The following is a 21,902-nucleotide window of genomic DNA, read 5'->3' on the forward strand; positions in this document are numbered from 1 at the left end:
GGCAAGAAAAATTGGGTGGTGGATCCAACCCCAGAGGCAGCCACAAATCAGAAGTCAGTTTAGAGAGAGGGATCTTGCTTACTGACCCTCAGGCTTTGCAGAGTGACAAGTGGACATTGGTCGAAAGAAAGGAAATTACAAAATAACTTTTCAGCATCAGCAACTTCCTAAATATAATGCACCATCTCCACCCTAATGGAGATTATAACATAGGAATGGAAATCCCAAAATAATGAAGTAAGTCTTGACCGTGTAACTGCTCCACTACCTGCTATTGAGTCCTGAGAAAAAATGCGCATGAGACTTAAGCCAGTGACCAACCCTGACCGATGCGACGAACACCTGGCAGGCTTTTTCCAGTGACTGAGCATGACCAGGCCTTACCTCCAGGGACGCTGAATTAATTATTGTGAGCAAAACCCAAGTGTTTGCACTGAGAGCTCCCCAAGTGATTCTAAGGTGTAGCTACAGTTGAAAAGGACCGAACAAACAAAGGGTAGATGCAAATACCCATTTTCCAGAAGGAGAAGGAATAGAACAGCAAGTAATAGGCTGGCACAGCCCCCACCTCCAAGGTGCTTAAAATCTTTTGCTTAAAACAAACACAGAGACTCTAGAATTAGTGGTCTGAGGCCAGGGTTTGGATCCTGAGCCTACTATTTATCTGTTCATTCAACCAATAAGTATGGATCAAGGGGAGTGTATGAGGTAACATTGTGTTATTGATAAAACAAATGGGAGCAAAACCAGTGAGGTCGCCAGCTTTCTGGGATTTACAATAAGCGGGAAAGAAAGACCTAACAAGGGGTTGTGCATTACTTGTTTTAGACAAGGAATGATAGGACCCTGGTCGCAAGGTGGAGGATGAGTTGCGGAGAAGGGGCTGCTGCAGAGGTGCCAACTGAACGCCAGTGGATCCGCGAGGGAGCTCCGGGGGTGCCCAGGCCAGGCGCCTGGCGAGCGTGGGTGGGAACGGCCGTGGTGGAGATCGAAGGCGTGTGTGGTTTTAAGAAGTTTTTAAAAAGTACAGTAAAGAACTAGATATGGTGAGGACACGGATATAGGTTTTCAGGGAAAGCTCATGCGTTCAACTCCATGTTAGTTTTAGAAGACCCCTGAGACACCCAAGAGCATGTGTCAAATGGCTCCGTACACCATGCCAGTCACAGGGACCTGGGGCCCAGGATACCCCGGGCTGTGCTGGTTCCATAGCGCCCCAGCCTTATAGCGCCCACTCTCACTCTCAAAGCATCCCTGCTTGCGTAACCAGTTATACAGTCCCCCCGAGAATCAGCTCTTCAGCTAGGAAAAGGTTTGCGTGGAGAATCTGAGAATGAGCGGAGTATCTGAGAGTGAGTGGAGTATCTGAGAACTGTCTGCCTTTGGTGACCTGGAAGCCAGGGGCATCCATGAGAGTGCGGGGGTCGGGGGAGTGGACCTAGAGAGAAGGGGAGTGCTGGGGCCTGGTTTCGGGGTGCTCCAGCATCTGCAGGCCAATGGGAAGAGGACCAGACACTAATGCAGGGGACAGGGAGCCGCTCAGACGCCGGGAGCAGTGTGACAAGTGTCAGGGTAAAGGGAAGCAGCCCTCCGTGGGGGTGCTGCTGAGATCAAATAGCTACCTATTTATCTCAGTTTTATCCCATTTTAAAATAAGGTGCTTCAACTGTATGACGGTCAAATTCTTCCCTCCTCTTAGAACGCTTTAATTCTGATAAAACTAAGAGACAGTGCAGAATGAGATAAATGATAAATCTACAAATACTCTAGTATGGGGACAGGAGGGAGAGAGACAGATAGAAAGAGAGGAAGGGGGGAGAGAGAGAGAGAGAGATGGATGAACAATGAATTTTATTCAGAGAGCCAGGAAGAACTTCACAGTGGACGTCTGATTTGACCCAGGAGGGGAGCCCTGTGCTGTGCATAGGGAAGACACAGGCTGTGCACGAGAGGCCCAGGCGGAGGTGGGTGAGCGGGGCCTGGGCCAGGCTGGGAAGAACTGGTCCCAACCATCAGGTGGACAGGCCTGGGCTTCGCCCTGACGATGAGGAGCATGAGATGGTCAGGTGAAGGTGGAAGGAGAGTCCGGGCCCCCTAAAACAGGACTGGAGGCAGCAGTGGGCAGCAGGTGTGCGGTTTCAGGATGGGGCTGGTGGGAGCCCAAACGAGGACCCGGGCTGTGGGGTAGGAGCCGGAGGGGTGGGCGCCGGGAACCGCGGCTGAGCCGCAGGCTGCAGGGCTGGCTGGGGCTGGGGCGCGAACAGCCTCGGTCTTCAGGCCGAGGGAGGCTGTCCACAGCGCGTACTCCACCTTAATTCCAGCTCTACGCTGTGAGTACTTCTAACGATCACGTTTCTTTGGGGCTTCTCAAGTACATCCCTTCTTTATTTTTGCACCTCTTGCTCACAGATCCTAAGCCAATGCTGGGCTCAAAACAGATGCTTAATAAATGATAACTTAATGAAGGCACTAGAGCTGAGAAAGAGCACAAGGGGCTATCTTATGTCGGAGCCAACTAACATTTCACAGACCAATGTCTAAAAATTTGCTTTTCAGCAAAACTTGAAGAAATCCACTGGGCGAACTAATGTGCTAATGGGTATGTTTTGCATCATCATTTTTTAAAGAAATAAATGCGATATATCCAAATGCTAAGGAATTCTGTTAATGAAACAAATATTTGTTACTGTATTCAAGTTTGTTTTGTAATTATTTCTATTTACTATATCAATACATTTTAAACATGCCATTGACACTTGAACTTTATGGGTTTAAACTGTGCAAGTCCACTTCCAGGGTGGGGCACAAGCAGGTTTCCAGGTGTGTGTGTGGGAAATAATACAATAATTAATAAATAATGGTGCATGAAGAAACTCTCTTTCTCGTACGCACAACTGTAAACCTACCTTTGCCTCACTGTGTATACCTGGATTTTTTTTCAATAAATGCAGTTGGCTCTCCATTATCTACGGATTTCCACCCATAGATTCAACCAACCACACACTGAAAACAGAATTTCTGTCCATTGTTGGGGACCTGCGGGCACAGACGGCCAACTGTATGCATTGATTTACACAATTTTAAACAACAGCCACGAGCACGTGCAGATTTGGTATCTGTGGGGTTCCTGGAATCAATCCCCCACGGATACTGAGGAAGGAGTGTGGCTACATTTCTAGAAAGTCAGACAATAGATGCTGGTTTTCAGGTGCAGGTGTTGTCAACTGTATGGTATACACTTGGGCCCCAAATTTCCACGGCATATTTCCTGGACCTTTAAATACTGCGATTTAAATAGCATGTACTTAGGCCACTACAATAGGACTGTGGGGAAAAGATAGCTTTTATTTTGATATCTTAAGGCACTCCCCCCACCCTAAAATATCCCCCCACCCTAAAATAATGATCTGACATCATTAGGGAATGTGTCTTTAAGTAAATTTTAAAGGTAAATCTCATACTTCTTCAAATGTCAAAAATCTTTCCATCTTTTTCATATAAGTATCAGTGAAACGCGCCACACACACGGCCGCCTTCTCCTCTCTGAGTGACTGGGTATCATTACGAACCTTCACGGATCCAACCGGTGCTGCGCGTCCACTGCTCCCTGGACAGGACGTCGGGTCATTTCTCTGGCCAGGCGCACGCACCGCATCTCCATCTTCCTCCCCTGACCTTCAAATTTCTCATTCCTAACACGGCAAGTCAAACCAATCAGTGTGCGGAGCTTTTCCTTAATTGAAAGTAGATGGCAGCCCCAGCAAAGAGAAGAAGCTCCATGACTGCTTCTCAGCTATTCCTGTCTCATTTAGAGAGTCAGTGTCATGGGAGCCTGCCTGCTGGGTGAGCGGGCGCTGCCCCCCAACATGCATACTGACGCACCCACACGCGTTGCTCACCCACGGCTCACCGCACACCCGGTGCGACCCAGGCCCTCCCTATGCCTTAGCCCTCTCTCTAGCCTCGCCATCAGCCCTCAAGGGGCTATGTTAGCATCTCCATTTTATGACAGTCGTCCAAGTGACACATTGGAATGTGCACGTTGGTCTCCAAATCGGACCCCAAAGCTCACAGGAAGCCACCTAGGGAGGATGGCATTCACTCCACGGTGCCACCGACCGCCTCAGTGACCTAAGCCAACACCGCCGTGGTATCTGCAGTGAGGAGGGCACCGGGCCAGGCTCCTGATGACAGCAATGTCCCCAGGTGAGGAAGGGGAGCTCAGAGACAGACTGGCTTCACCCTCGGTCACACGGAGAATAAGCGAGATTCCAGCGGACCGCTCCAGTTCCAGAGCCCAGCGCAGTCACCTTACAGCAATGAAAATGTGTGCGTTCGCACCCTTCTTATTCAATTGATGTAATAAACACAGCCTAATCCAACAGACCACTTCAACTTTGGATTTTCCTCTCTTATAGAACTTAGCATCTGGATTCAGATAATATTCAAATGCTAGCAAAAATACACATTAGCTATAGCTTGCTGCTGGGGCTCTCCCCAAAATGACAGGTATGTTACCGGTTTCAAGAGCCTAGGATAGGCAGCCCCTGGTGGGAGGAAGGGGATAAGGAGAAGCTGAAGCAGCCAGGAGAAGGGCCAAGGGCAGCCCAAACTGCTGCTGGCACTTCACCCTTTCCTGCCTTGGAGTAGCTGCCCTCGCAGAAGGCCGGCTGGCCCCCTGGGTTTCTGTTTAAAGCAGGGGAAGTGAACTGCAAACTGAAAACACTTTCTTCTCCAAAATGGGTAGAAGAAGGTGACATTTAAGATAATCCACAATCTGGACCCAAGCTCTCTCTCCAAACTCATGGCAGACTTCTCCTGGGCGGGTGGGGGGGATCCCCCACTCAATTCCTACCGCTCCCCTAGCGGCTCCCAAGCACCGGACACACACCTCTACACCGGCACCGGCACCGGCACCGGCACCGCAGGTCGCCTCCGGGGGGACCCAGCCGGTGGACGCGTTTTGTTTGATCTCTGTGTGTGTTTCAATGAGCCCATGTTTAAAAATCCAAGGGTTTTACAAATTTCTTCTTCTGGAATTTCTTGAAAAATCTCACCGTCTGGCAACGTTGTTTCACCTGCCCGTGGGAAGCAGGAGCCTGGAGGTGCCAGGTGGCGTCTCCTCTCGGAGGTCACCTGGCCCTCAGTGCACAGTGCCTTCTACCCACCCCCCACCCCCCACCCCCGCCCCATCTCTGATTCTGGCGCTGGGCCAACGCCATTTAGCATCCAACTTGCTCCTCTCTCTCTCTCTCTCTCTCATAATAAGACGCATTTCTCTGTACCCATGTTTGAAAAGTAGAAAAATGAAAGACAAGGAGAACTACAGATATGAAGAATTATAGGAGAACGTGTATCTATGTAGAAGTGAAAGCCGAGTGTGCATATAGCCTGGTCAGTTTCCTCCCCGTGTGTTACCTGCCGGCCTTGCTGCTACCTGTGCACGAATTTGCGTTTGCTGGTGCTGATCCCTCCTCCTCTGGCTCCCCTCTCCTGGAATCCCCCCAACCCGGCACGTCAACTCCTGTCCTTTTCCAGGGGTCTACACTCTACAGCCATATCTTCGGTCCGCACCTAAGTATGGACAAACCTTTGTTGGCCCCACGCATTTAACATGAATCACAGGCACTCTTAACATAACAGAATCATACTTTTAGAACCTGATGGGTCCTCGGTGAGACCTATGTCTAAAGGCCACAAACCCTTTACAGAAAGGACACTTCACACGGATGCAGAGTAAGGACACTTGACACTGATGCAGAGCGAGGGCCCGGCTCGTTCCCACTTCAGCGATTTACTAATGGGCCCCTGAGGGCCAGGCCCCGAGCTAGCAGCCCAGCCGCACCGAGAACGGGCGCCGGGCTCCGCCTTCACAGGGCTTGGTGGGCAAGTGCGCCACAAACACTTGCGAAGCGCTTCCACAGGGAAGGAGGCACGTGACCAGCCTTCGTTCGTCCAAGGCCGCTTGCTCCCAGTGCCCCATCTCCTTGGGCATCGGTGGCCATGCTCGAGTGGAGGGAGGAGAGTAAGGCCCGTGCTCCGACCCACTCTGCCTCCTGTTCTTCGGAACATCGGTGAGCCCGAGGGAAGCTGCGTTTCTTGTGAGTGGTTACGGCCTCGGGTCCTTTCTAATGTCCTGTTGAGGTTCAGGGCACTGCTAAGGTCTGCACGTGGCAGGAAGGGCGCATGCCGGGAGCTCCTCTGACTGTACCCCCTCCAGTTCTCTGGCATTTCAAAGACCTGCAGACTATCGGGGCACAGTGTGACCAAAGCCATCGTTCTGCCATGACCTCTTTGGATTTCTTAATAGCCTTCCTTACTGCCAGTGATCTTTTATATCACGCCTCAACCAGACGTGGAAACTTCCTAAGGGTCTAAGATCATGTCTCTTTCTTCTAATCTTCCCTAGGACACAGATTATTGACAGAACACGTAGGGTTTGATTTCAATGGACAGGAAGACGAAAAATGTTGGTGTAAATAAGGCACATGTTAAAAATAAAGACAGACACTCAGATCAGGGCAAAGCTTCACCACATTTACACAGCCTCCTAATTTTTATAGGTTCACTGGCAGTCGTTCATTATTACTTTCTAATATACTAAACACTAAAAGGGAAAAAATTTCAAGTTTCAACCGGCAAGGAGCTCATTTCTCCCCTTACATTTGATTACCTTTTCCCACACCCAATATGCTCACAAGAAGAGTAACAGAAAAATGATATACTGTATATAAGTCTCCAAAAGAAGCTTAATTTATCCCGTCCCTCCTCCTGTTTTCCTTGTATTCTGAAGAATTTTCATAAAGCAACGGATATTCTCTAGAATGTCAAATAGAAGAAAATGAAAATTATTGTGTTCCCATACAACATCTTTGTAGGTGCTGAACACAATAATCATCTACACATTTCTCATCTCAGAAAGTACCTTTCCTAATTTCTAGGAATATCCGGTTCACCTGGACAAAAATTCTGATATGACAAAAGAAAGAGATTGCAAATGAAGACAGGCTGTTCTTAAAAGTTGACAAATCTAATATTTCTTAAGGCTTATATATAGCTAGAGTTTCCAATTTTGCTGTACAAATAACATTAATGCAAATAAATATGTTGAATTTTCTCCTAAGATAACTCCAATTTTTATACGGTTAAGTACTCATGTGACATCAAGCATTCCCCAAATTGATACATCAAGATAAATGCAAGGGATTAATAAATTCCTCTCTACATTGTCATATTGTAATGGATATTTTTTAAAACGAAAGAAACTCATATTTTGTTTAGAGTTTAAATTAGGACCATCACTTTAGAAAAACGTCCCATTGAAACGTGTAACCACTTGACTGAGAGGAGCTTCGTTCCTTAAAAATGTATTCGTTCCGCAGAAACGACTGACTTTGCGGTGGTCTTCACTGCCCAGCGTCGGTGAAGCCACGCTCGCTGCGTTTGCGTCTCTGCGCTGCCCCTGATCCCCACTGACAGCGGGCCTGCGTCGTCGACCCTGGACCCCCCGCCCCCCAGCACCGTCCTGCTCTCCGTTAACCTTCCTCTGTCAACATTTCATAGGAAGTGAGGCGCATGAAGCACATGTATTTGCAATTACATTTGCAAAAAAAAAAAAATCCCTCCAACAGCTGTGCAGACAGCAAAGCTTAGACTCCGATAGTGGCTTAGACTAATGAAGAAGGGATTGTGCAGGTTCCACGGGCTGGTGCAGGCGCAGTGAAAGCCTGCTCTTCAAAACCCTGCCGGGGTCCCTCCCCTACCCGAAACCACACCGCGCAGAGCCTAAGAGTTACAAGTAGCAACGTGAGGACCAATGTTTTCCAAACCAGACAATGATTTCAAAGTGTATTAAACCTTGTATTTTACTAGAAAAAAAGTGGAAATTTGGACAATATCTACAGAAAATATTGTAAGGTCTTATTTAAATTCTTCTGCTAAAAATCTTATATAGTGATTGGAACTTGAATATATCTAGCTAGTTTCTAGGTTCTATTGTTTATGTTTCAACTTCATATCTATACCAATTATGAAAGTCTAGAATCTCTTAGAAGGCTTGAGCATTCAACTGCCATATTAAAGCAATTATAAAAATCTTTTATAAGTTTCCTTAATTATAAATATTTTCAATTTAATTTTTAAGAACAGAATAATTTTTAGACTTGTATATCTTTCACAATGAATATCTTTCACAGGAATATGAACATTAGATCAGTCATCTTTTCAAATTCATAGTATGCTTTAATGAGTATTAAAAAACAAATTATTTAAATAGTAAAATTTTATTCACTTTGCAATTTTTATAATAAACTTTGCTATTCTTGTTGAACTTGAAAAAGTTAGCAGCCTCAGAAATAAGAACCCATTATGACAAATTATTGTCTATAATAAATTGTTTTTTTAATGTAGCATCACTTGTGTTTTTGCAATTAAAATAATCTTAATATTTGACATTTTAATAGGATAAACTGTGTTCTATTTATTGACATTGACTAAATGAAATTAATAGAAATAAAATTAATTATCTGGTCTGACTACTGAATTTTCAATAAAATTCTTTTACTGAAAAAAAGACTCATTAAAACATGGCACACACTTTTATCAAACTCTAAATGTTTTGCAAGAAATTGTTCATTCTAAATGGGAATATAACGACATAACACAACAGTCTCTTTCTTTTTAATCCACGAACAAAGCATGCTATAGTATGCTCACTATTTTGCATACACGTCCAGAGAAAATTAACCTTTATGATATGTGATGCCTTCACTTTTAGATGCTGCTATTCCTCAAGTAGCTTTCAATATTACTAACACAGGAAAGGCTTCAAAAAAATTAGTCAGGCTGAGGACCCTTCAAACTTTAGTGACTAGGCAACCCATGTAAATGCCCAAGTACTAGCACTAATCATTTTATTGGTCATGTGGTATGAATGTAAAAGGATCCTTAAAAACTTTTCCGGCCTCACTTTCTTGCACCATTTAATATATTAATCTCGCATCAAGAATTGAATCTATTAATGCCTAAAATATACAAGGTCTGTCCAGAAAGTAGCCATCCATGTAATGTGGAAAATATAGACATTTGTTGAAGAAGATACAACATACAAGAAACATTGTACACAGGACAATGACACCTCAGTCCCCTTCAAAGTCGGCACCTTGGGGCCTCACACAGTTCTCCCAGGGTCTCTTCCCCTGTTCAAAATACTCGGCAAAATCCGTTTTCGGAATCGCCGTCAGCTACCCTGTTACATTTTCCTGAATCTCACCCACAGCCTGAAAACTCTTCCCTTGCGAATGCGATTTTAGGTTTGGGAAAGGCCAGACGTCACAGGGCCCCATATCTGGGCTGTAGCGGGCCTGAGTCACCTGGGGGATCTGATGTTTTCCAAAAAAACTCTGCAGGAGACATGATGCATGAGCAGGCATGTTGTCATGATGAAGCTGCCGATACCTCATTGCAGCCTCCGGAAAGCCTTCTGAATCATCAGAATAGTTTCTGAGGAGGAATGCTTAAGCTTAACACAAAATTTGATGCAGATTCTTTGCTCTACTCACTCAGTCATTTTGAATGGGACAGCCACACAATACACAGGCTCACTCAATGGCATCTACCACCCCTACTGACTAGTACAGTGAAGTCGTCATTGTTCAAGCATGTGCATTCCAGTCCCCTCTCCTTGGCTGCCAGGTAATATCAATGTCATGTGAACCATTCTCATTATATTAATAATGGCTGTACTTTTTCTGGACAGACCTCATATATTTATACTAAAATTCTGTATAAATATTAGATTCAGGAAAGGAACCTATTAACTTTTTAAAGGAAATGAAATGATAGCCAAGCTAGTCTAGTGGTACTTGACAAAACTATTGTGCAATAAATTCCGGGATCACAGATTTAGGGGAGAATATATAATCCTTCATCAAAGGACGGTGGCTATCCACAAAGCTTCCTATTCTCAACGGGGTATTCTTTTAAGAGTAATGAGGACTGAAAACTCTATGTAACACTCTTGCACCAAAATTAGCCATTTACACCAATGATTTTTAATCCTAAAAGAACCAGAATCTCACCCAGAAAACCCTGTGATACTTGCCTTTGAGGAAAAAAAATGCATAATGCACACTAATAATTTATATCTATTCCTAAATGAAATGTTTATGTTCCAGACTTAAAATTGAATAATAAAAATTACCCTAGAAGTTGTGATTTTTTAAAAAAGGTAAGAAAGAAATAATAAAAAATAAATCAGTCCCTAAGAGGCCTAAATTAAAAACAATTTCCAAGGCTGAAAACTACTCATACTTTACTTTCTTCAATATTTAAGATTTTTCATGGTAAACTGCAGTCTTTTCAAAGCTCAGGTGGTAATTGTACAACCAATTTATATACCTTATATCACATTTAAATGAAATACGTGCTACAATAATGATTTGTTTTAAGTAATTTCCATTACTCTTTGCTGATGGATAAATATAAAATTCACTGAACTTGATATGCTAGAATTCCCTTCTGAAGTGCAATACAGTTTTTTAAAGCTACTTTCAGCACATGATGTGCGAACTCACTGATGGCCTTCCGAGAGCAGCCCTCTCTCTCAGTTCTCGCCTTTGTCAAAGGCATCACACACCTGCACCGCAGAGTCGAACTCTTTTATTGGAAGGTACAGATTTTACATAAAACTTCAGGAAAAAGGGATGAGACTTCCGTCACGTCTCTACTGATTCGGGGTTGACCTAGCTGGCTAGGAATTTACTTAAATGAAATGCATCATTATATGAATTTTATTGAGATGGCTTTAAACCAGAATATCAATAAATAATGTATATAGAAATGCAACATGTGTTTTACAAGTGCATTAATGCTGTGTGACTTAGGGATAACAACATAAATACACCATTCATCTTTCATTTCATTTTTGTAATAAATAACTTTCTGATTAGCTATACAAATATTAATATGTGATTTTCCGAGTGTTAAGGTTATGTAAGGTGGGATATTCATTAAATTGTGTTTATGATTTCTAGATTTATCTACTAATCTTCATTCCTTTTAGGTTTCTTTAAAAACTTAAACTGACATTAGTGTATGTTTTGATTACTGATAATTTTAAATTCCTTAATTACGGATTATAGAGAATATTATCCATTCAAACAAAAACCTGAAGTTCTCTTTAGTGGAAAGACAGAAAAGATAAAAGTTATAAGTATAAATAATTTAAATGATTCTGTTTATTCAAATATATATATATATCCTTAGTAAAATAATGTTTACATTTGAAAAGATATAAAACAAGGGTTTTTCTCTTTGAAATTGCGTTTATAGCTACAATATATTGTGTATTAGATCCTTCCATGCAGAATTAAAAAATAAATTTAATTTTAAGATGATATCCTTTGCAATGATTTATTTTCCTTTAAAGTTATCACACTATGCATATACTATACCACTTAATATAATAGAGATTGAAACAATACAGAAAATTACATCACAATCAAAACAACATAAAAACACTAAAGAAGTATTTTATCTCAGGTGAAATATTGATTCAAAGTCCCTGTCACATATGTAATTTTTAAAATTAGTAACAACTAAAGAAGAAAAATTTACTGGCAAATCAACTTAAATGCCAACATTGTTTATAAATTTTGTTGTAATGTCCGAGTATTACCATTTAGAGATTGCACATTCTAGGACAAAAGTAATCACCAAGGAAGAATTTTGTTTGGTTAATTTTTCAATCACAGAAAACACAGAATAGGGTGTTTGTTCTATTCACATGGACAAGAGCGAGCTATTCAGAAACATAAGAAGTGAGGAGTCAATTCTGGTTTGACAGGTACAATTTACCTACAAGTAATAACTTTCATTTTCGTTTAAATTGGAATTTTTTAAATGGTAAATATGCTACCACCCTCACGGGAGAAAGACAAATTAAAAATTAACTCAGAGTAGAGATATCGACTTAGAGACACAGCAGAGCTGAAAATTATCTGTTATTTTAATTTTCAGAAAAACAAACTGGCAGAAGTTTTATGCAGCCTTCACCCCTTCCTGAGCCCAAATTTGCCCAACAGCTTTGCAAGGCAACATATTCTCTTTTTCCTAGAAGGCCTGATTATCTTCAAAAGCTTTCTAATGCTTTTGGAATATTTCTTAAAGTCTCAGTGAACATGAAGAGGATTAACATTTCAGCTATTTTGATTGTGTCAAGTTGTTCTCCAGCTATTATTGATGCCCTATTTTTTGACAAGAAGAGACAAAATATGGTTGTTTATACTACAGCTTTTATTCATGATATTACAGTGAGTCGCTTTTCTCTATGTATTTAAATTACTAGATTATTTGCAGTATTTTTTCCTATTTCACTGCTCTCGTCATTACACAAATGCAAGAGAAAAAATTTACATTTTCAAATATTCATTTTGTTTTTGCTTATAAATACAGAAAAATGTAATGACACTGTTCAAGATGCTTTTGTTGTTTGTTATTGTTCTTCAGAGGAACAAAAGTCACAGATTTGTTCTTGAAGAACTATAGGACTGACAGTTTTCTTTAGCTGGAACTTTTTGTAAATTCTGAAATAAAATTTACAGCTGTCTTCTCCTGGTTTTTATAATTATTTTAAACAAGTCCTGTGCCAGTATTTTTTTTTAAGAGCTATTAAAAGAATTGTCCCTTGCCAATTTTTCCACCTACATGTTGACAAATTTCAAATTCTCCAATAGAAGGATTAGCATAGATACTACACTTTTAAAGAGGTTTTGCTAGACAGAATAAACAATAGATAGACCTTTCTATAGGTTCGCTTTGATAACTACCGAAAGAAACATCTCCCAATAGGAACATATGTGTATGTGCTTCCTGCAAGTCCCTTAAAACACTTCCTACGTTTCTCCTTGTAAGTTACATTAGTTTCAGTCCTGCCCGGCCACTCTCTTCAGAACATACCGTTCAGCGTGGAGTCCAAGAACAGTGACTCTCCTAAAGTGCCACCCCAGTACACAAGCCAAATGCTGGACACAGTGCAGTGCTGGGGGTGTTCTGGAGGAAGGAAGCTCCTTTTCCTTGGAAAAGTCCAAGTTATCAGAAAGATGCCCCACCTCCTCACATGGATGAGGTGGCCACAATTCTCATCATAAAATACTGACTCAAGATAAAATAATCCATTCCCATAGAGGAGTAGCTTTTTGGTTTTTTTCCTGGGGAAAGCAGAGACCACGCATTCACATCTACCTGCTCTTCAGAAGTGCTTCAGGATCTGACTGAAGGAAGACAGTCACTACCAAGCTGCTACTTCTTTCTAAATGATGACAATCTGAAAAGGAATTATCACAAGGACTCTGGCAAGTGTAACTAATAATCGAAGAAATGACAGAATGACGAAAATCCATTGACTATGAGCCTTATCTTCAACGATAAGTAACCTTGTAAGATACTTCCTAATGATCTTTTAACATAATTGGAGTATTTTTTTAAAAAGCCTCTTGATAAAATTTATGATTATAATATTGTAAGTTATAAGGTGCTCAGTCCCATATACAATAAAGTATACCTATAAAATAGAGCTGTTACTACATTTTTTCCCCATCAATATGAAGAACCATATATAATATTTGGAATTTCTTTGATTATTTTTTTAAAATCTGATGATGATTATATTCGCATGCAGGGATCTAAAATGCATATACTGAAAAGTGAAAAAAAATTAGAAGTTAATTTCCTTCTGTACTTACCCAATTAACTTAAATGACCAAATTTGCCCTTTCTAGACTGTTGCTCCTACCAAACATCCTGCTACACACAGAAAATGCTCAAAGGACCACCACTCTTTGTAAAAGGAAATTGATACTCTTTCTTCTTCCTCTCCTCCACTTCTTTCTCTCTCTCTCCTTTTTGTTCGGAGGCGGAGACCCAGTAGGCCCAGTTATAATACAGCTGATTATTATGATATATTATGATCCCGCCCCATGGCACACTAAACCCCATCATCCCCAAATTCTCTAAAAGAGGCAAAAAGTATTCTACAATATTTTAAGACACTGTATCAACAAACAACATCCCACGGTAACTTTCATATAATTGAATATGAAAACACAAGTTTGCATATACATACACCAGGGATTCTCAAAACACTTTATTTTCAAAAGGGATGATCATCTCTTTTTTTGCCTGCTCCACAGCATGCCTGACGACTATCAATATGGGGAAAATGACTTTTAAAGCTGCCTCATCTCCATAAGTGATTACCAACTCCTTAACTTACAAAGCAGAATGCAGCCACAGTTTGGTAATATGACACTGGACTCCACACTGCTCCTCAGCACTTCTGAAGCAGCTATGACCTCCTGAAGTCGCCTGGGTTGGGACAGCCGCCTACCACAGGCTGGCTCCAGGGCTCAGTGCTGCCTGGCCCTGGCCCTTCTGAGGTGCCAGGGTCCCCACAGCGCAGTGGGCTGTCTTCTATGATTATTATATGATCCGTTATCTGACACGGCTGCAATCATTTACTCACATTACTTGGGACTATGTTCTATGATACTGTCTTAATTTGCAGTGACTTATTTAAAGTGGAAAGCAGCAGGTTTGAGTAGATTGCCATCTTTTACAAGAATTCTATGTAGCTATTCTAGGTTCCAAGTCACCTGAATTATTTAATCAAAAGTATTTTAAAAATTATCAAAATTCTTTCAAATGAATGTATCTTATTGTAGTTTGGCCTATGAAATATAATATATATGTTATAGAGCATGTTTGTGTTTTGATAGTTTATATTCTCAAGTTTGGCTAAAATGATGCTTTGAAAATGGCATTTTAAGTGGCCTTATTTTAGCATTGAAAACTGTTTTAAATGGATGTTTTTAACCAGAAAAACAATACTTAGTCAATGTAAATTATCATTACAGAGAAGAAAATTAAAATATAATAAACACATATCCTACCAAGTTTTGTGTTCCCTGAAAGCAAAAACAGTGTCACCGAGGGAACTTTATATGCTCTATAAAGCCATTGCACCTTTATTTAAAAATCCCATATACTAGAGCAGTATTAGGATATCCCCTATATTGATCTTACATTCTACACCTTGAATATTTCATTTCACTGAGACTACAAGCATGTGTCACAGGAAGCAATGCAACATGGACCAGAGCCAAAGGAAATGTTACCATGCGCATCCTTCAGGCAACTCAGCTCAGGCCGACCAGCCACGGCTAAGAAACACATGCAAATATCACAGTAGGGACGAGGATATTCCCCATCTTTCCGATATACAAGGAGAGTAAAGAATTACCTCCACGTGCAATCCCTTTCATTATCAGCATTATACCTGCCACGTTGTGAAGTAAAGGTGTAATACCTGCACAAGATGTAGGGCTTTAAGTCTAAGAAATCCTTAAAAGACTAAACCAGAACATTGATATAAACAAAAAAGGAAAAAACCTAGATACATGTTTACCATTCATCACTCAAAGGAACATAAAACCCTTTGAAGAGCAAGAAAATACACCTTGAGGCATATAGTATTTGGGGGCAGAAAGCACTATTTTAGTTGAAAATGTATTAATGAATCGATTCCTCGTGTTTTATATAATTCTTAGAGGAAGTTCAAATTAAGTCCCCAAAAGGAGGTTTTAATTATGAGAAGCAATATTTGGAAACTCTCACAAGCCATCACACTTGTTTGGAAACAAATGACTTCTCAAGATGTAGAAGTATTACTATCAATCACCAACAAGTTAATTCTACATAATAAGGCAGGTTTGGATGCAAACTGATCCATTGTGGAACGCTGTGTCTAAAATTGATTACAACAGCACTTAAAATGAATGCAGCCCTCCAAACCACTTCTTTGCTCAGAAACATTAATCTCAGTTAGAAAGAGAGCTTCATAATGGTAATGCTTGGAATAAAAAGTATGAAATAAATCAGTTTTTATAAGACACAACTATTAATCAGTTTTGAAACTCAGAAGGCTTTTTTTTTTTTTTTAAAGCACAAAATGTCCATCAGGACTTTTAAAAGAGCTGATGTCTCCAAAATCAGGTTTTAAACATGTCCTAAAAGAAGCTCATGACATAATTTTAGAGACTTAGTTGTTGAAACTTTGAGGCACCACTGTATTTTTGTGCTAGTTCTTCAATACAGTACTACTGCATTCTGAATGCATACTACATTCTTCTCTGGGACTGTCATTTCACGTCATACAACAGATATGAACACTGCCTTCGACTGAGAACTCAAAGGGATGCAAACTTGGTTGTGGGTCAGAGTAAAAGTTTGCCAGCAAAAATATGTTCTGAAAGTCAAAATGGACATTTGACTATCAAATGAAACACTGGGCACCTAAGCATCATGCACCTGAACTTGCTTAGCAAGTTCCCATGGTGCATCTTCAAGAAAAGGGCAGGCAGGCAGCGCATTTGGCCGGCCGAACACGCTGATTCCCGTAACTCTGAGTATGATACCGCGATGACATTCTGTAGCCACCCAGAAATCAAATTTTTAAAGGGTGAAAGTAAGTTTAGTAGAGAGGAGGTAATGCATTTATTAATAGAGTCAATAATATAATAAACTAATAAAGTTGTCTTTCTGGCACTTCTCTATCAGACTAAGGACCATCTTCTGGATTTATTTCCCAATACCATTCTAGGTAGGATAGACTTTAGTGTTTCCAAACACACTTTCACAGCTACTGCAAAAACATAATTTCTGGTTCAAGCTCCAAGTTGATCAAGTGTCCCTCATAGGTCGGTCTGCTCAGAATGACAGCCATACACAACTGCCTGGTTTCTTACTTGCTTGACTCTTTACAAAGAGAATTGGTTCACAGAAGCAAAGCTAAGAAAGACTAGCTTGCACTTGATAACTGGATTATTATTGTTCGGCTAGGTTTTCTTTTTAATGAAATGTAAAACTTTTCACTTTATTGATGTGCTTCCTTCTATTCAAAGATAAGCATCCTCTCTTTCTTTGTCTTCACCCTAATAAAGCAGGTTTCCTTTCCTAACCAAAGACTCATGACACGCCTACAAGAGCGTAGTAAGAAAAGCGTCTATCATTTACCTAAAATACTTCTTCCTAGAAAATAAACACAGTCATGCAAAATGATTCAATATGGAAGAAAATAACCACTAGTCACAATTTTACTATAAACTCATCTGCTTTATTTTAAATAATCAAGCAATCCTCATCAAGGTCAATATTCTTTGTCTATGGGTGCAAACATTAATGCTATTGGCACAAGCTATCAATATATTTTCCCAATTTATAAGGACTGGCACAGTTATTAGCATATAAATACATTTTCATATGAGTTGTGTAGTATATGTAAAAAGATATTTGTTTTACTTGAAGAAACTGTTTTTTTAACATAATATATATTCTTTTTAAAATTACCACAAATAAAGTAGGAAAAAACAGTACCTTTGAGTAAGAGGAATCCTAAAATCCAGGTAAGACAAAAGGCAAGATTGTTAAGGAAAATGCAAGAGGGAGAGAGATACACTTCTGAAATACATAACAGGATAACTACACTCATTATACACCCATCTCTGAAGAATTTAGGAATAATTTGTGAATGCCAGGACATTTTAAAGTGGGATTAACCCGTCTTATTACTGAACTAACCTCTCACTCTTTGAGCAAGCACTATATATTTGCTCTGCATTTAGAATCACAAATCGAAAGTTTCAAGGCTCTTGTAAGAATTTCATATATTAAGAAACACAAACTAGAAGTTTTAGATCATTAAAAACGTATTAAGGAACGCGCAAAGCAAGATTGCTGGTGTATTTGTAAAATCTTTTGTTTCAACCAAAACATTAAAATCTATACTGAATTTTAATTACACAGTGAACTGAATTCTAAACTCTGTTCCCAATATGCCAGAAAGACTACAAACACCTCCCCAGGTCGGCAATTGGGAGGTCAGGTGAGGGGGGGGGTGTGGGGAGGGGGGTTCTTTGTATTTTACACAAATTCACTGCAGGAATCAAGTCCCCACGTTCTGGTTAGTGGCAATGCCACCTTTGGGGGTCGCCTCCCAAGCTTTCCAGAGGCGCCAGCCCTATCCCTTTTCTCCCCCATGACAACAGAAGGGAAAGGTAATGCCGAACATATCTCTGTTTCTAGTGAAAAGACCACCCCGTGGATTCCGCCAGAGTCTACACTGTTTGCCACGTACACTGCCAGAAGATAAGAAAGTATTATAAAGAGACAGCCCTGTTTCTGGCGTGGCCCAGTTCTCTGGGGCCCCGCAGAAAAAAGTGCATGGACAGCGCTTGCTCTCCAACTTCCATGGTTCTCCCCCAAAAGTACCTGGGAACTTTTCTCTCACTCTAAATTATCATGACTTCAGAAAACAAATGAATGTGCTGTATTACACAACAGAATTACGTGTCACTCTCTACAGGCAATAAAAATGAGTAGCAGGTTACCATTACAATTACCTTAAAGGTGAGGCAATAAGAATGGAATCCGAACTGCATAATAAGGTGTTCAGCAGCGATCAGACCTAACCCACTTTAATCTAAAATGTTTGACGCTCAGCTCCTTCCAATCGTGTGTAAAACACGATACAGACTTCGACTGAGTTGCAGACTCAGAAATCTGTGATTTTGTAAATGCCCAGTTCAGAGTATCTTTCTGTTTCCAGCCCAAGCCAGAGTTTCCAGATCAAGTTTCAGTCGAAATACACCAGTCCACAAGCCACCCCAACCCCTGGAGCTCCCTCCTTCACTCCTTCCCAACTTGGCGCCCCGGTCCTTGGAGAAGCCTCGCTTCACTTCCCGGGAAAGTGGGGGCAACCCAGGGCTGCCCGCTCGCTGGACTCCACGCGAGATCCTTTCAGACACCTTCTCAAAGGACGCGGCGCCCCACCACAAAACTGGGGATCACCCCGATCGGAGCAAGAGCGGCTGGGCTCCCTGCCCCCACTGAGCGCCCAGCCTCTGAGCTGCCTTTCTCGGGAACCCGGGAGCCGGTGGGAACCTGGGCGGTGCCTTGCTCCCCGGGCTGGAGGCCCCGGCAAAGTTCCCACCTGAGCAGGCAGCCCAAGGTGTCAGATGCGTGGGAGGGGCGGGGACGCGGAGGCCAGGGACCGGGAGGCCAGACCCGGGGAGGCTGTGCGCCGAGGAGATGCTTCTGGGCCACCGGAGCTGGCCAACTTGCGGCCGTCCTCCAGAGCAGCTCGGAGAAGGCGCCGCCGTCCTAGCCGGCCGCTGGCCGCTCCCCGCGCCGGCCCTCCCGCTTCCAGCGCCGCGGCCCGGGCACTAGGACCCCCGAAAGGAAGGAGGGCGCGCCGGCGGCCGCGCCGCACTTACCGCGCTGGCTCACCCGCGCCGCCGGCTCGCCACCCGGCCGCAGCCGCTGCGTCCACGGAGCAGCGCGCACACACAGCACTTGGCCAAATTCAAAGGAGCCGGGCGCGGAGGAGGGGGCCCCGCAGGGGGAGCGGAGCGGGGTTGGGGGGGGTGAGGGGAGGGGAGAGAACAGCAAGTGTTACAACTTCCTTCCGTGCCCACCGCCAGGCAGCGGCGGGCGAGGGACGCGGGAGGGGAGGGCAGCGCGCGCGGAGCGCCAATGAGTTCACTTTCTTTTTCTCCCCCGCGCTCTCCCCCTCTCCCTTCCCGCCAGCCCCTCCAGCCTCCTCCTCGGCTGCCGGCTGCCGGCTGCCGGCTGCCGGGGCCGGGCCAGAGTTTTCGGTTCTCGGCCCGGAGCGGGAGGATGGAGACGGCGAGGGAGGAGGCAGGGGGGAAAGCGAGGAGGCGAGCAGGGCGCCGTGCCCGGGAGCAGCATCCAGGACCGTCCGCGTGCGGCGGGGGACGCGCCGGCCGAGTGTGCCCGAGCCCGGGCGCGTACACGTGTCCGTGTGTGTGAGTGGGAGCGAGGAGCGCGGCGAGGAGCCTACCATGCGCTTCCCCCCGCGCGGATCGCGGGAGAGCCCAATCCCGGGGCGAGCCGCGCCGGCTGCGATCACTTATAACCCTGGCCTGCTCCACTCCGCACCTTGTCTGGACGACAGGTACTTTATTTCTCCTCCTTTTTTTAATTCACAAAAAGAGATTTCCCGTTTGCTGCCTTTTTCTGTCAAATGGGATTTGCCGGACTGAACCACGTTCGCTGCCCCTCCCTCCTCCCGGCCGCGTCGGGCTCGGGAAGGCGCGGAGGCTCCCCTGCTGTGGCCAATCAGTGCCTCTACTACTCTTGCCGCGATTTAGGGGTCATCCGTGAATAACACTTCACGCTGATGAATGGCTCTTGCCGCCGTTCGGCTCTGATGAGGGGTCTGCCCGCCGCTGATTGCAAACACTAATGAACTTGCAGCGCTATTTGAAATTCACACGCACCAACACGGGGCGCGCGGGTACGTGCGTGGGGGTCTGTCCTTTTCATCTCCCGTGGCGGGAGGAGGAGCACGGGGAGGGGGCGGGTAATTGCTTTGGACCTAAGTGGAAACACTTGTGTGTGTAATCAAACCTCTAACCTTCTTAGAAAACTACTTTTCTTGATCTTCCCTAGGGTGGGCATTTCAGGTCAGCTGAGTCACCCGAGGAGGTGGCAGTGCGAGACACTGCCGGGAAGATGGATTCCGAGGCAGAAGGGTATAATTAAGGATTTCCACCCCCGGCAGGCGGCCTGTCCTTTGCGCAGCCTGTGAAAGTGACCTGCGCCTTCCCTTCCACAGTGTCCTCTCCTCCGAGACTGAAAAGCTCAAATGACCTTCGGACGGAGGAGGGGGACTTCAAATACTCAGACTTCCTTAACAAGCCCCAACTCGGCAACGTCGTAGGACGAGTGTCTGCCCTCTGGTTCAAGCTCGAGGACCTGCAACCAGCGCGCACCTGCCAGTGGGCGAAGTCTAGAGTCCACTAAAGGCTCAACCCAACCTCCTCCCTCTCTCCCTCCCTCTCCTCCCCCTACCGCCTCCTCTTTTCCTTCCCCCACCCCCTCTCATTAGCAGCTGAATACAACCCTAACCCTAACCGTTCCTGCCTTGACTTTGCTGGGGGAGGAAATAAAAGTTTACAGCTCTCCACGAGGCACTACTACTTTCTACTCACTCAGGCTCCCCAGATCCCGAGCGCCTGCGCCCTAGTGTGAGGAATGCCCACCAGGTAGTTAGAAGTCCCGGCTGCTCCGGAATTTTGGAACACCCACCCCTCAGCCTTCCCGGGACCGCTCTCGGCTCTTCTGCCCCTAGAACCCGTAGGCACCTCGCTGTTCCAGGGCAGCGCTGCGCCGGCCGGGGCTCACGTGCTTGGGATGGGCTGGCTTGGATGTACAGAGCGTGCACCCTGAGTGTAGCTGAGAATCAGTGCCCCGGGCCACCGTGTGACTTGCCCTTGCAAGTATGGCGGAGGGACTAGGGCGCTCCGAGCCTCCTTACCCCTCTCCCTATCCCAGCTTCAGAGCTGGGGATCCCACCGTCGAGGGGCACCGGAGGTCCCGGTGCCTCAGGCTAGAAGGAAAAACACCTGCGTTTCTACTACGTGCAGACTAAGCGCTGGGAAAACTAGAACAGTGCCTCCTCTCCTTGGAAAGGAAGGTCTGAGCCTTTATGATAGAATGTCTCCAAAGTCCGGGGTAGAACTGACGAGGACAATCCCTGAACTCGAACGAGTGTGCCCGGTCACACAGTCCACGCTCTCAAAGTTGCTGAAGTGACCCAGCCCCTGCTCCGGAGAGGCCAGCGCGGCTCGGCTCCGCAGGCGCGGGGTGTGCTGGGGGGAGGCTGGAGGGACCCGGGGTGGGCCAGTCTCCTTCCTGCCGGGGGTGTATTTCACACTTGAAAAAAGTAAGGCGTGGGGCAGACGATCGCCCCCTTCTCATCTAGCCATCCTCATTTTCTCAAAGAAAAAAAAAAAAAAGCAAACTCGTCTACTCCGAAGGTATGC

The 21,902-nt window shown here is 44.2% G+C and overlaps 1 protein-coding gene across 1 annotated transcript in view; it reads right to left on the reverse strand.

Annotated features, from left to right (window-relative positions):
* TENM3 (teneurin transmembrane protein 3) overlaps positions 1–19,404 on the reverse strand; it is a 548,392-nt gene extending 528,988 nt beyond the window's left edge. The window contains exon 1 of the mRNA XM_054566195.1: positions 19,329–19,404. The gene's annotated coding sequence lies outside the window, so the exon portion shown is untranslated. The remainder of the gene's footprint in view (positions 1–19,328) is intronic.
* Positions 19,405–21,902: the final 2,498 nt, after the last annotated feature.

Source organism: Pteronotus mesoamericanus, unplaced genomic scaffold (genome assembly GCF_021234165.1).
Source record: "Pteronotus mesoamericanus isolate MK-2021 breed Mesoamerican mustached bat unplaced genomic scaffold, CSHL_Meso_final contig_169, whole genome shotgun sequence".
Lineage (NCBI taxonomy): Eukaryota > Metazoa > Chordata > Mammalia > Chiroptera > Mormoopidae > Pteronotus > Pteronotus mesoamericanus.